The following is a 13545-nucleotide window of genomic DNA, read 5'->3' as shown; positions in this document are numbered from 1 at the left end:
CAGACATAACTCATGAATACTGGTATGACTCATTTATTTGACTTCTTCATGTATTTCAAAAACTTTTATATTCTTCCTCATGGAAGTGACATAAATTCTGCTTGGAGTATTGTGGATACATTATTTTTATTAATATTTTAATGACAGCTTTTTAAAAAACCTCATTTTCTGCTTGTTCATAGACTATAAATATAATTGATTTTTTTATATCCAGAGAACATTAGGAGCTCATATTAGTTTTAATATTTTGCGGCTTCTTTGGGGTCATATGATACGTCATTCTTGTTCTTCCCCCACCATGGTGCCCCATATGAGTATGTTGAAGGAGGTAAAGTGTAGATAAGTGCATCTTATTGCACTAGGACCTCTAGTAGCATTTTTATAAGAGCTTGTGATGGTGGCCAACTCTCGGTTGTCTTGGTTTCTAACTTTTAAGGAAATAGTTTTTATCCATTAGTTAGAAGTTTTTGTATAGTAGCACGTTACTAGGTTAAGGAAATTTACTTATAGTCTTAATTTTCTAAGAATTCTTACCACAGTAGCTGATTTTTATTCAGTGTTTCTTTTTTTAAATCATCTGTTAAGATAATATCTGATGCTGGGAGGGATTGGGGGCAGGAGGAGAAGGGGACAACAGAGGATGAGATGGCTGGATGGCATCACTGACTCGATGGACATGAGTTTGAATGAACTTCGGGAGTTGGTGATGCACAGGGAGGCCTGGCGTGCTGCGATTCATGGGGTCACCAAGAGTCAGACACAACTGAGCAACTGAACTGAACTGAACTGAAGATAATATCATAGTTTTCTCTTTAAATCTTTCGGTGTTGAACTGAATGGTCAGTTTGCATGGGCCCTTTGTCTTATCTATTGGCCTCTTTTCAGTTGTTCATGCCTCTGTCTTGATACACTTCTCTCGTTTGGCTTTTAGGCTCCCCTTCCCATCCCTTCTGTCCTGGGTCTTCTCCTTGCTCCATTTCAGATGCTTGTATGGAACAAGGAGATCTCTGTATATCTGCGGGCACCAGAACTCTGTTCTTTTCGACGTTTATTTTCTGGGTGATATCTGGGTTTGTATGACTACATCTCCAAATTTATATTTTCTGCCCGGTTTCCTCTACAAAACTTGGATATCCAACTGCAACTATCCCTTCTGTACCCACATTGCAGATATCTTAAGTCTAATAAGTCTAAGACCGAGATCTGTCTCTCTGTCGCACACCCACCAGAGCTGCTCCACGTGTGACTTCTTGGTTTCTGCTGTTGGTGACTTTGTTCCTTAAAACAATCAGCCCCAAACCTGGGAATTTTCTATTTATGGAAAGGTTGCCAAGATATTTCAGCCAGTTCCCATAAAATCTTTACACAACTTGCCCTGATGCTAATATCTTACATAAACAAAGCAGAATTACCAAAACCAAGAAAGTAACATTAAGTGATACAGTTAACTAAATTCCAGATCTTAGTCAGACTCCATCAGTTGTCCTTTTGGGGTTCCAGAGCGCATCCCAGGATCACGATCACAATTCCACTGACATGTTAGCTTCCCCCCACACTGTGACAGTTTCTCAATCTTCCCTTGACACTATTAAATATAGTATTTTAATCGGGTCTTTTTTAGAACATCCTTCGGTTTGCAGCTGACGACGTGAGATTGTGTTGAGATTGCATATTTTCACTAGCGTCCCACAGAACCGACGTGCCTCGCGTAGTGCATCACGTCAGGGGCGCTCGACGCCGATGTGTCTTTTATTACTGATGATGCTGATGACGTTAGCTCGGAGCACTCGGTTAGGGTGGTGTCCGCTGCGCTGCTGCTGCTGCTGCTGCTGCTGCTGCTGCTGCTGCTGCTGCTAAGTCGCTTCAGTCGTGTCCGACTCTGTGCGACCCCGTGGACTGCAGCCCAGCAGGCTCCCCCGTCTGATGATGATGACGTTGGCTTGGAGCGCTCGGTTAGGGTGGTGTCCGCTGCGCTATTCCACTATAAAGTTACACTTTCCACTCGGTGACTAATGAGTGGCTTGGACTATGCAAATATCCTGCTTCTCCTCCAACTATCAACCACTGATTCTAGCATCCACCGATGGATCTTGCCTGAAAACACTCATTGTGAGAGTGTTTGCTTAATGGTGACTTTTTTCCATTTTAGTAATTCAGATTTTTTCCTATAAGGAAGATTTCACCTTCATTCTAATTTATTTAATTCAATTATTATGAGTTATATTCCAATAAAAATAAATGACAGTAATGGTGTGAATGGTGTGCAGGCAGGAGAGAACCACAAACAGCTCAGAGTTATGAAGTATATCCAACATTAATCAAATCTGAGATGTTTGAGTATGTGAATATATTACTTAGCAAGCATTTAACATTTAATTTTTAACCCATAATGTACCAAAGCTCTCCTGAACTATACAAGTCTTATTTCTCAAAAATCTCATGTAGTATAAACCAAAGTCTTAATTCTATTGCAATTTAAAATGTGTATCTTTAAGGGTCCACAGTATATTCATTGCTGGGAATTTTTAGCTTTGAGAAACAAAAAACTAGCCATGTTATATTACACCAAAACATCCGAGAAAATAACAGTTTCTCATGAATAGAAACAGTGCCAATTATAAAAATGAAATTTAGACAGTGGTATTTTACTTATCAAGCATTTATTGCTATGTGTTAATGAATTAAAATATATAGTCTCATTCCCAGGCATAAGCATATTCAGGAACAAAATTTACATAAATTTATCATAAATAGTAAGTAGCAAGAGATATGTAATTTTATTAACCCTGAGGCTCCCTTGGAATATTAATAAGAATGTTTAGGCCTGAGAGCCAACAGTACAAATTGGAATGACAGCGTATGTCTCACCTAAGTGTAGGTCCGTCTGTTCTATTGTGTGGATTTCCTCTAATTTTTACTAGCAGTGCCCTGAATTGGAAGAATGTTTAATTTAATGGTTAGATGTGCTATGTAAAAGTGACACCTACACAATTTCTTGAAAGCTGTTTGTTTCCACTGAAATGGAAACAATTCTTAGCTGCACAGTAATTCTTAGCAACCCTCTTGTAACCATTTATCTCATAAAAGGATAAATACACTAAACTGAAAAGTTCTGATACATTTCCTTGCAACATCTGAAATTAGTCATAATAAATTTTATATGATGTCATTTTTTTTCGAAGAAAGTAATTTTTTAAATATATGAATTCACATAATCTTTCTAAAATTCTAGAAAGACTTAGAAAATTCCAGCAACCTTTAAAAAGTGGAGGGCAGATGTGGCTGAAAATAGGAAGATTTATTGAAAGTCTGTAAAAGAAACAGTTACAATGACTTCAGCCTCCTCCACAGAATCCTAAAGGTTCACTTGTAAAGGTATTGATCCAACAAGCCCAGGAGACTGAAGCCAAGATGCCGTGTACCTAAGGTAGAAAAAAGATTATAGACAGTGATGACTGAACGCCTGTTAACAGGAAATCTACCTTTCTACAAGCTTCCAAGAGGCATGCGGACTCTCTAATCAGCTTTTAAAGATACGATCAGATTTTTCTTTTTATTTATTTAATTTTCAAAATATATCGTAGAGTAGGTATTTTTACAACACAGACACACCTTCAGAATGAGAGGGAAAATGGCTCAATTTACCACCTAGATAGCCCCCGCTGACACAAAAGGAAAATAAAAGTAGTGTATGTGCAAGGTTTCCAAATGAGAGCGGTCAAGAAAGGCACAAAAGGAGTGCTTTGAGGCTATGTCGTTAGCTGCATGCATGTTTAGAGCTGTTATTTTGTCCTGGTGAATGAAGTCTTTCATCATTGCATAATAACTCCTGCAGTCAGACGTTTGTCCTTGTCTCCTTTTGTCTCTATTAATATAGCCAGGCCAGTTTTCTTTTTGGTGGCCATTTCCTGGTATGTCTTCCCCATCATTTAAAAATGTCTCTCTGCTTTCTGTGTGTCCCTCATAAATAGCACATAGCTGGATTTTGTTTTCAAAATTTTGTTTTTCCTGCTTGACATAGTTCCTTCATGTTGCCCATTTGGGTCTATCTCTTTCTTTGCTTTCTTCTCTATTTTCCATTTTTAAATGCTTTCCTAGCATACATGGTAAAAGCCCTGGTTGATGCTTTAAGAGTTGGAGTAGGGAACAAGTTGACTAGGGGCTCTGAAAGGGTGGGTGGGTGACCCCATAGATGGTAGCCCACCAGGCCATATAGTTCTTTGTTGTTAGGTGCTGTGCTGTGTTTTGTAGGATGTTGAGCAAAATCCTTGGCCTCCATCCCTCAAATGCCAATAGTATTCTCCAGTTGTGATAACCAGAAGTACCTGCGGACATTGCCAAGGGTTCCCTGGAACTGAGGGTAGGGTGCAAAACCAACCTGGTTGAGAACCACAGCTGCAAGAGGAACTACACACGTCTATGTATTGAGGAGTTCATGGTGTCAATTCTTGTGGTTTCTTTTGAACTGATAAGATTTCCTGGGGGGCAGGGGGAGACCTTATTATCTGCTGCCTATAAGATAAAGACCTGCTTGAAAATATTCCATGTCTCATTCTCCACATATGCTCTTTGGCTGAATGACCATATTGTTCAGCACGCCACACTGCTCCCCACTAACGCGTGTTTAACCCATATTGGCAATCCCAGTCTCCTCCCAGTGCTGAGCTGACAAATGCACACGTGATGAATTCCGATCAGTTCGACCTGAGAGACTTCACTGCTGACGATGTCTGGAAAGGGTTGCTGGGTTCTGAGAACACAAGGACAGATCGTGTTCTTGGCTGACAGACAGTGTTGAGGTGGGTGATGTTTCCTGAGAGGAGCTGAAATTGAGTGTTCAGAACGGGATGAGAGTAAAACCATGGGTCCTTATGATACCGTGGCACCGCAGACCACCCAGCCCTCGGAACTAACCCCAGGATTCTTGGTTATTTTAGCTTAGATTTTGTAAATCTCCTTATTTAAGCCAGTCAATTGAATCTGAATTTTTAAAAATTGCAACTGAAGTCATTGTTTTTTAACATTTTAAAAAGCTTTTTATTGTAAACTGGAGCATAGTTGATTAACAAGGTTGTGATCGTTTTAGGTAAACAGCAAAGTGATTTAGTTATTCCTATGCATGTCTATTTTTCAAATTCTTTTCCCATTTAGATTGTTACATAATATTGAGCAGAATTCCCTGTGCTATACTGTAATTCCTTGTTGATTATACATTTTAAATATAGCAATGTGTACATGTAAATCTCAAACTATCCCTTTAATTTATATTTTTCCAAAAGTAAGTTTCATTTTATAGTCATATTGACCCTAATAATTATATCATTTTATATGCCTTGTTCCTCTGATATCAGGAGTGAAAGATACATATTTCCTTAGACATTTTTTAAGCTAGGCTTTCCACAGTCTTAATTTGTTGTTGCTGTTGTTGTTGTTTTTAAGAGTACTGAAGGAGCACTTTAACTCAAAGGAATGATGGTCCATGAAACAAACAAACTTTTAAATATTTTAAAGTGAAGGAGTCAAGAAAGGGCAAAGCAGGAGCACTATTGTGTTGACATTCTAATTATAAATACATCAGATTTGGTGCAAAACATTATCAAACCATCAGTCTTGGCAATGGTTAATTCACTTTTTGAATTTCAATATTTCATCTGCGAAGTGTCAGCCACTGAGTCTTGTTAATGGTAAGCCTTTCATTCCTGTTAAATCAATTGTAAATAATAGAACCCCTCAGAGAAAAATGATGAAATAAACATTGATTTCCAAATTGGGTGTCAGATTCAGAGCATTAATAAAACACATCACAAGCAAACAAGCACCTAATATACTCAGATCACTGAGATTGTAATCAGAGGGGGAAAAAATCAATAATTTTTGTGTAACTTGCTAGTATTTTTACATTTCATTTGTATCTGTGTGTCATCATGTCAAATTTCCCATTTCAGGCCCTATGTGGCTATTTAATTTTTATTATCCTGACCAACAAAACGAGGTAGTTTTGTGTCCTGTTAGATTTGCTTCTCTCTTCTAAATAGGTGACAAGTGTCTGGTCACATAGTGTTTTTTTTAGTTGCCTGGCACCAATGATTTGGTTGTGTTTAATGCAATACAATAATCATTTCCAGCAAGTCACATAAAACACTGCAGAAAAATGTAACAGCACTTTTAAGGAAAATAAAGCTCTCTAGCAGGTGTCCATAGCAGTGCTTTATGCCCAAAAGCTCTATTAAATGTTAGTGCCAGTGTCCTGTGAATGCCACGGATGGGGTCTGGCTGAAAGGAAAGTGTGTCCCCGAGACTGTGTTGCTTCTCTAGGAAAGGAGGTTGGAAGGGCAGTGCCTTGCTCTCCTTCAGGCTGGAATATGATCAGGGCTCTACTCAGGGCACATCTTGTGAAGGACTAGTTTCAGGGAAGGCATGCACTTTTAAAGTCATACATGGGCAAGGGTGGAAATACCAAGGGCGTGACTTTCAAAAGACTGTCCCCAAACTCTTCCAAGTTTCCAGGCCGCCCACCCCCCACCCCGCCCCGGGATGGTCTCTAACAATGACATCACAGCAACACAGTGAGGGTAGACGTGGGCTTGGGTTTCCTGGTTTAGTGCTGCTTCCTCGCGTTTCATGATGAATTGCATTCCGACTCTCAGTCGATTGTGCTTTCATTTTTATTTCTATATTTCTTTATGAAGCCCCCTTGTGAAGTTACTCAAGTAGATGGTTATATACCATTGAGTAGGGTCTAGCATTGATTTTGACCTCAGTGACAGGCTAAGTCCTTGTGGGAACCTCATTTTGAAGAGTAGATGAGGTCCAAACAATCACTGCAAAAATACTCAGAAATGGAAGCTACTATTCATGAGAAAGCAAATATTACAAGCTAAATACAAGACGTTAAGTGACTGTCAATGGGAAACAACACATTTACAGAGTACAGGGAACTTGGGATCTGTCCTCTTTTCCCCAAACCTACAAAGAGGCCAACTGCTGTGGGAAGAGAAAAACAGGAAGATTACAGCCCTTGTTACATCAGGTGTATCACTGAAGGATCAGGAAAAGTTTAGCTGGGAGGAAAGAAGACTTAGACTCCGGTTGTCTACCAGGTCAAGATCTTTTATATTAGGATGGCCATATAGTTTATTTTCCAGGGGGGGCACCTTTGAGAATAAAAGGGAGGGAGTCATAATGATTGGGCTTTCCTGGTGGCTCAGCAGTAAAGAATCTGCCTGCCAATGCAGGAAATGTTGGTTCAATCCCAGGGTTGAGAAGATCCCCTGGAGAAGGAAATGGCAGTCCACTCCAGTATTCTTGCCTGGGGAATCCCATGAACAGAGGAGCCTGTGGGCTACAGCCCATGGGGTCACAAAAGAGTCAGACTCGGCTTAGGGACTAAACAACAACACAGCAGTAATAAAGATTAAGTGGGGACACTCATCACATACAAGGACTGTACTAAGTGAAGCAGGCTGTGTGGACATCCTAATTTTAAAAAAGAAGACTTTGAACGCTGGCCTGAAAGAATTAAAGCAGGATCCACGAGAGAGGGACAAACAGACGTTGGATTGCTTGATGAGGAAGAAATATAAGGAACTTGGTATGGATCAAATGAGATGCCTGCCTTTGAGAATGGAGTTGCCCAAATAAGACTGGGAGGGATTTGATCAAGGTCATCCTAGTGGGTTTTGAGGATCAGAATTGTGGTTGGACCATAGGAATTTAATGTTGTTTTTACCTGAGCATGTGTGGTTCTGAATTTTAAATGAAGATATTCCATGGAGAGTTGTGCATTCCAATGCAAGTTGTTTTAAAGATCTTATCCTAGAATTGCTTCTGGAATGCATGCAGTCTTGTAAGGCTTAACGTAGGTCTAAATCACTGACATCAGAATGAATCCCAGTTTTGGTCAAGAATGAGCTGAGAAAAAACCTGAGGATCCTAATTTTGGGTGGTAGGACCTAGTGTTAAGACCACTAAACTAGAATTGGGTAAGACACAAAATTAAGGTATAGATAGATAGCAGACCTTGGGACATAAAGAAAAAAATCTCTTTGAAGAAAGTCTGCAGTCCCTTGAATGATCTTCTGCTTGGACTTTAGAGAAGTCAGAATAATGTTGCAAACAACCCATCTTAAATTCTTTACAGTGAAGTTGCATCATACATGCCTGTAATCTAAGCAATTTGAGCTATATAGATAGATATTAAGCAGTGCTATAAAACTGTCCTCTGTATTTGTATTTTCTATATTAAAATGTACTTTATAGAGTGATTTAGGGGATCTTAACTTTGTAATTTTATTCTCCTTTGCTGACATAGATTCAAAACTCTATGGTTACTGCTGACTTTTATCAAGCCAAAAACTTATTTTCTTCATGGTCAAGTCCCATGTTCCCTGCGAAACCTTTCCTGTTAGCCATAGCTAAGATTGGGCAACCCTGTCTTAGCCTCTGGTGGGACTTCTTGTCCGCACGCCAAATTTGGGCACTGAAATATCCCTGTCTTTGTTGTCCTCCATTTGTGGCGTGGGTACATCTGGCTTCTCTAATTACACTGCTCATCCCTTGCCTGAGGGACCAAGTTACTCATCTCCTTGGAGTGCTCCTAGCATGGTGCACCCCATGGATGGTTATTTAGTTGAGCTGGGCTCACCTGATCCTTAATTGAGAAGAGGGACTCGTGGGAGCTTCCTGTGACCTCCCAGATGAAAGGATCTTTACATGAAACTTGCTTCCCTTAGGGCAGCCTCATCCATATATAAAGGCTAAAGATATCTGCCTATAAAAGGCAATACAATAAAGGAGGCACCCTATTTGTTAAATTTATTAAATAGGCACCCTATTTGTTAAATAAATATATATTTTAAATATAAATTTTTTTTCTTTATGTCCTATGTATATGGATATGTCCATGTTGTTGTAGGTTTCTTTCCTCCATATATGTCCAAGTTCTCACAAGAGGTTTCTAATTACTTCTGAAGTATTATCTCTCCATTTGGGAGTTTTTCTTATAAACTGGTTAATTTCATAGCTACAAATACTTATTTGAGATTCACATTTTACACAAAATATAGTATTTATGGCTTGAAAAGTGTTCCTCACATAAGAACCATAGGCTCCTTCCTGCTTCTTCAAATTAATGCTATGAAGGCATGAAAATTGGTGTACTCCAAATACCTGCAGATCCAGGTTTCCTATGGAAGGACTGTCAGTTACAAATCCCAGCAGATGGTGAAGGACAGGCATGCTGCAGTTCACGGGGCCACCAAGAGTCAGACACAACTTAGTTACTGAACAGCAACAGTAAGGGGAACAGTAATAGCAAACACCGGGTAGTTTTCAGCACTTGCTAAGCAAATATTTCACATATATTAATTTGATAAACACTCACCAGAACCCGATGAGAAACAAGGACAGAAAAGGAAAGTAACTCACAAAGGTACTAGTGGTACAGCTGGAATTTGAACCCAGCAGTCCCAAGCTTACTTTTTTTCCACCAAACATCATGCATGGTGGCTACAAGCCAAGGCCCTGTGATCAGCCAAAGCTGGATTTAAGTGCTGGCAATCTAATTTAGTATAGTAAATAGTAGGATCTAACCCAGGAAGCTGGACATGGATCCAGGAAGCTGGATCTAACCCCTTAGAACTGGACATGGAACAACAGACTGGTTCCAAATAGGAAAAAGAGTACGTCAAGGCTGTGTATTGTCACCCTGCTCATTTAACTTAAATGCAGAGTACATTATGAGAAACGCTGGGCGGGAAGAAGCACAAGCTGAAATCAAGATTGCTGGGAGAAATATCAATAACCTCAGATATGCAGAAGACACCACCCTTATGGCAGAAAGTGAAGAGGAACTAAAAAGCCTCTTGATGAAGGTGAAGGAGGAGAGTGAAGAAGTTGGCTTAAAGCTCAACATTCAGAAAACGAAGATCATGGCATCTGGTCCCATCACTTCATGGGAAATAGATGGGGAAACAGTGGAAACAGTGTCACACTTTATTTTTTGGGCTCCAAAATCACTGCAGATGGTGACGGCAGGCATGAAATTAAAAGATGCTTACTCCTTGGAAGGAAAGTTATAACCAACCTAGATAGCATATTAGAAAGCAGAAACATTACTTTGCCAACAAAGGTCCATCTAGTCAAGGCTATGGTTTTTCCAGTGGTCATGTATGGATGTGAGAGTTGGACTGTGAAGAAAGCTGAGTGCTGAAGAATTGATGCTTTTGAACTGTGGTATTGGAGAAGACTCTTGAGAGTCCCTTGGACTTCAAGGAGATCCAACAAGTCCATCCTAAAGGAGATCAGTCCTGGGTGTTCATTGGAAAGACTGATGCTAAAGCTGAAACTCCAATACCTTGGCCACCTCATGCAAGGAGTTGACTCACTGGAAAAGACTCTGATGCTGGGAGGGATTGGGGTCAGGAGGAGAAGGGGACGACAGAGGATGAGATAGCTGGATGGCATCACCGACTAGATGGACATGAGTTTGGGTGAACTCTGGGTGTTGGTGATGGACAGGGAGGCCTGGCGTGCTGCGATTCATGGGGTCGCAAAGAGTCGGACACGACTGAGCGACTGAGCTGAACTGAATCCAAACATAGTTGGGGAACTGTGATGTCTCTGGTGGTATCTCTGGCATGTAGAATGTGCTCAGTAGATGTTAGTAGTATTTATAAAATGAAAAGTGAAAGCCTCTCTGTCGTATCTGACTAATTGCAACCCTGTGGACTATATAGTCCATGGGATTCTCCAGGCCAGAATGCTGGATCGGGTACCTGTTGCCTTCTCCTGGGGATCTTCCCAACCTAGGGATCAACTCCAGGTCTCCTACATTGCAGGCAGATTCTTTACCAGCTGAGCCAGCAGGGAAGCCCAAGAATACTGGAGTGGGCAGCCTGTCCCTTCTCCAGAGGATCTTCCTGACCCAGGAATCGAATCCGTGTCTCCTGCATTGAAGGTGGATTCTTTACCAGTTGGACTACCAGGGATTTATAAAGACGGACATAGAAGGGCTTTTGGTTGATGGGTATAAAGCAGTCTGGTGTTTACACAGAGGAGAGAATTGTAGAATAAGAGAGGTAGAAGGTGCCCATATTCTTGTTTCAGCTTTTGTAGTTTAACCTGCTTTGTAGGGTGTGTACAGAAACCTTGCTTCAGGCCTGTGGTTCAACTCCTTCCCTACAGCTGACAGTCCTGGATCTTATTGAGCTGGAAAACAGGAAATGTCTGACTAATTTCCTCTGGACGATACTGTTTATTTCCTTCTCTAATTGGATAATGGAATTATTGAGAATTTTGCAAATAGACAAGGGGATGATCTGCTGAGGACAAGATGTGACAACCGTGGGCAGCGTTCCGTGACAGCTCACTGTACAGAGTCCACCCACAGAGTGTGGGTGCTCGGGACCCTCGGGCTGCTGGCTTTTCCCTTGTTTTTCCTTTTTCCCTTCACTGCTAATGTGCACGCTCTTGCCACGAACCATTGTCACCTCTTTTAGTAGTTTTGCTTCCTTTGAGTCCTTCTTCCTGGACGGTTGAAATTCACTGATAAGAGAGCCAACCTCATGCATTCACATATAGGGTTTACTTTGATGAACCAAAGCAGGAGAGACAGTCAAGTTTTTTTGTAAAAATCATGTTTTGAAAAACTCATGCTTTTCAACCTCCAATTACTACAGTGTTTACATTTTTTTTATTACTTTGTTAAAGTGGTGAAAATCAGCTCGAGAAATAACAGGTGTAAATCATAATTTTATTATTTCCAAGTACATTTTTATATTGATGAAATTATGGATACAAGTTTCTGCATCTGCACATACACATTTTAAAGGTATATACAATAAAGATACAAATTCTAATTTTTGCAGTTTTTTAAAACATGTGGTCCAAGATAGAAGTGGATTCTGGAAATAAGAAAAGTTTCATATTATTAATAGGATTGTTGAGAATCTGGGGAGATTATTCAAAGCAGTTAGCTTCAGACTAAATAAGAACATAAGAAAAGAAGAATCTGAACTCAACATTTCTTGGATTGTCATGAAAAAATCTTTAATAGTAAGTGTTTGTGTAGCCCATTCAAAGTTATTGTGTGAACAGTAGAACATACTGTGACTCTGTTCGCAACAACTCTGCATGACCAGATGAAAATGGTGTACAGTTCAGGCAACCCACGTGTGACTACGCTTGCTTCATCTCTCCTTGTCTTGACCTGGATGCACTCTTTTCATTCCTGAGAGGTCATCACTCTTTTTTCTTTTGATGTGTTGCACTTAGTATCTTTAAAAAATTTTTATTGAAATATAGTTAATTTACAATGTCATGTTAAGTTTAGGGTATATAGCAAAGTGATTCAGTTATACATCAACACACACACACATATGTGCATATATATATATTCTTTTTCAGATTATTTTCCCCATAGGTTATTACAGAATTTTGAGTAGAGTTCCCTGTGCTTATAGTAGGTCCTTGTTGATTATCTATCTTATACATAGTAGTGTGTATATAGTAATCCCAAGCTCCTAATTTATCCCTCCCTGCCCCATCCCCCGCTTCCTCCCTTGGTAGCCATGAGTTTGTTTTCTAAGTCTGTGAGTCTGTTTCTGTTGTGTAAATAAGTTCATTTGTATCGTGGTTTTTTTTTTTTTTTAGTTTCCACATATAAATGATATCATGTGATATTGGTATTTCTCTTTCTGACTTCCTTCACTTAATATAATAATCTCTAGGTCCATCCACGTTGCTGCAAATGGCATTATCTCATTCTTTTTACGGCTGAGTAGTATTGCATTGTATGTGTACACACACACACACACACACATGGCATAGGAAATGGCAACCCACTCCAGTATTCTTCCCTGGAAAATTCCTTGGACAGAGGAGCCTGGCTGGCTGCAGTTCATGGGGTTGCAAAGGGTCAGACACAAGTCAATGACTGAACACACACACACACACACACACACACACACACACACACACACACACAATATATATACACACACCACACCTTTATCCATTCCTCTCTTGGCAGACATTTAGATCGCCATCGCTCTCCCTAGGTGTAATAGCGCCGGGGTAACAGCACTTGCCTCCCGGGCGCTGGCCACAGCGGTTGCAGGAGAGGGCTGGTGACTTTTCCCTCTTCCTGTTTGGTGCTGAGCCTGAGCCTGCAGGCGTTTCTCACTTGTCAGTCCCTGACCATGGCTGACGGTGAAGTTCTTAGTTTCGTCTCTCACAGTTAAAGGGAGAAGGGAGAATTCCAGGAAACTCAAGACCCACTTTCCCTTTACCAGAAGCAAAGGGGAAGCTGTGCTCTTCTCTCTGGGCCTGCAGAGGCGGCAGTCTTGCTCTCGAGCACAGCGTCTCCCAAGCAGGCCACAGGAGGGGCTACCTTACAGGACCCGTCAGCGGGGCCGCGGCCGGAGTTCTCGCGAGGCCTTGCGGGATCTGTATACTTGGCCCCGCTGCCGTCATCCTGCATTGAGTGTCCGGAGCTGCGGTGTCCGCGCGGCTATTTCACACCCAGGACTCTGCTCAGAAGGGCCC

General features: G+C 40.7%; 2 long non-coding RNA genes across 2 annotated transcripts in view; one reads left to right on the top strand and one right to left on the bottom strand.

Moving 5' to 3' along the window:
• LOC147343882 (uncharacterized) overlaps window positions 1–13545 on the top strand; it is a 79684-nt gene that overhangs the window by 49798 nt on the left and 16341 nt on the right. The window lies entirely within an intron of this gene.
• LOC147343883 (uncharacterized) lies at window positions 11732–13424 on the bottom strand. The gene is made up of 2 exons (XR_015156380.1): window positions 13007–13424; window positions 11732–12276 (listed from the first exon to the last, which is right to left on the bottom strand). It is a non-coding gene; the product is annotated as an uncharacterized LOC147343883 (long non-coding RNA).

Source organism: Bos grunniens, chromosome 27, assembly GCF_055505025.1.
Source record: "Bos grunniens cultivar Pamir isolate PY7600 chromosome 27, Bosgru_T2T1.0, whole genome shotgun sequence".
Lineage (NCBI taxonomy): Eukaryota > Metazoa > Chordata > Mammalia > Artiodactyla > Bovidae > Bos > Bos grunniens.
This window is presented reverse-complemented; position numbering and strand designations above follow the sequence as displayed.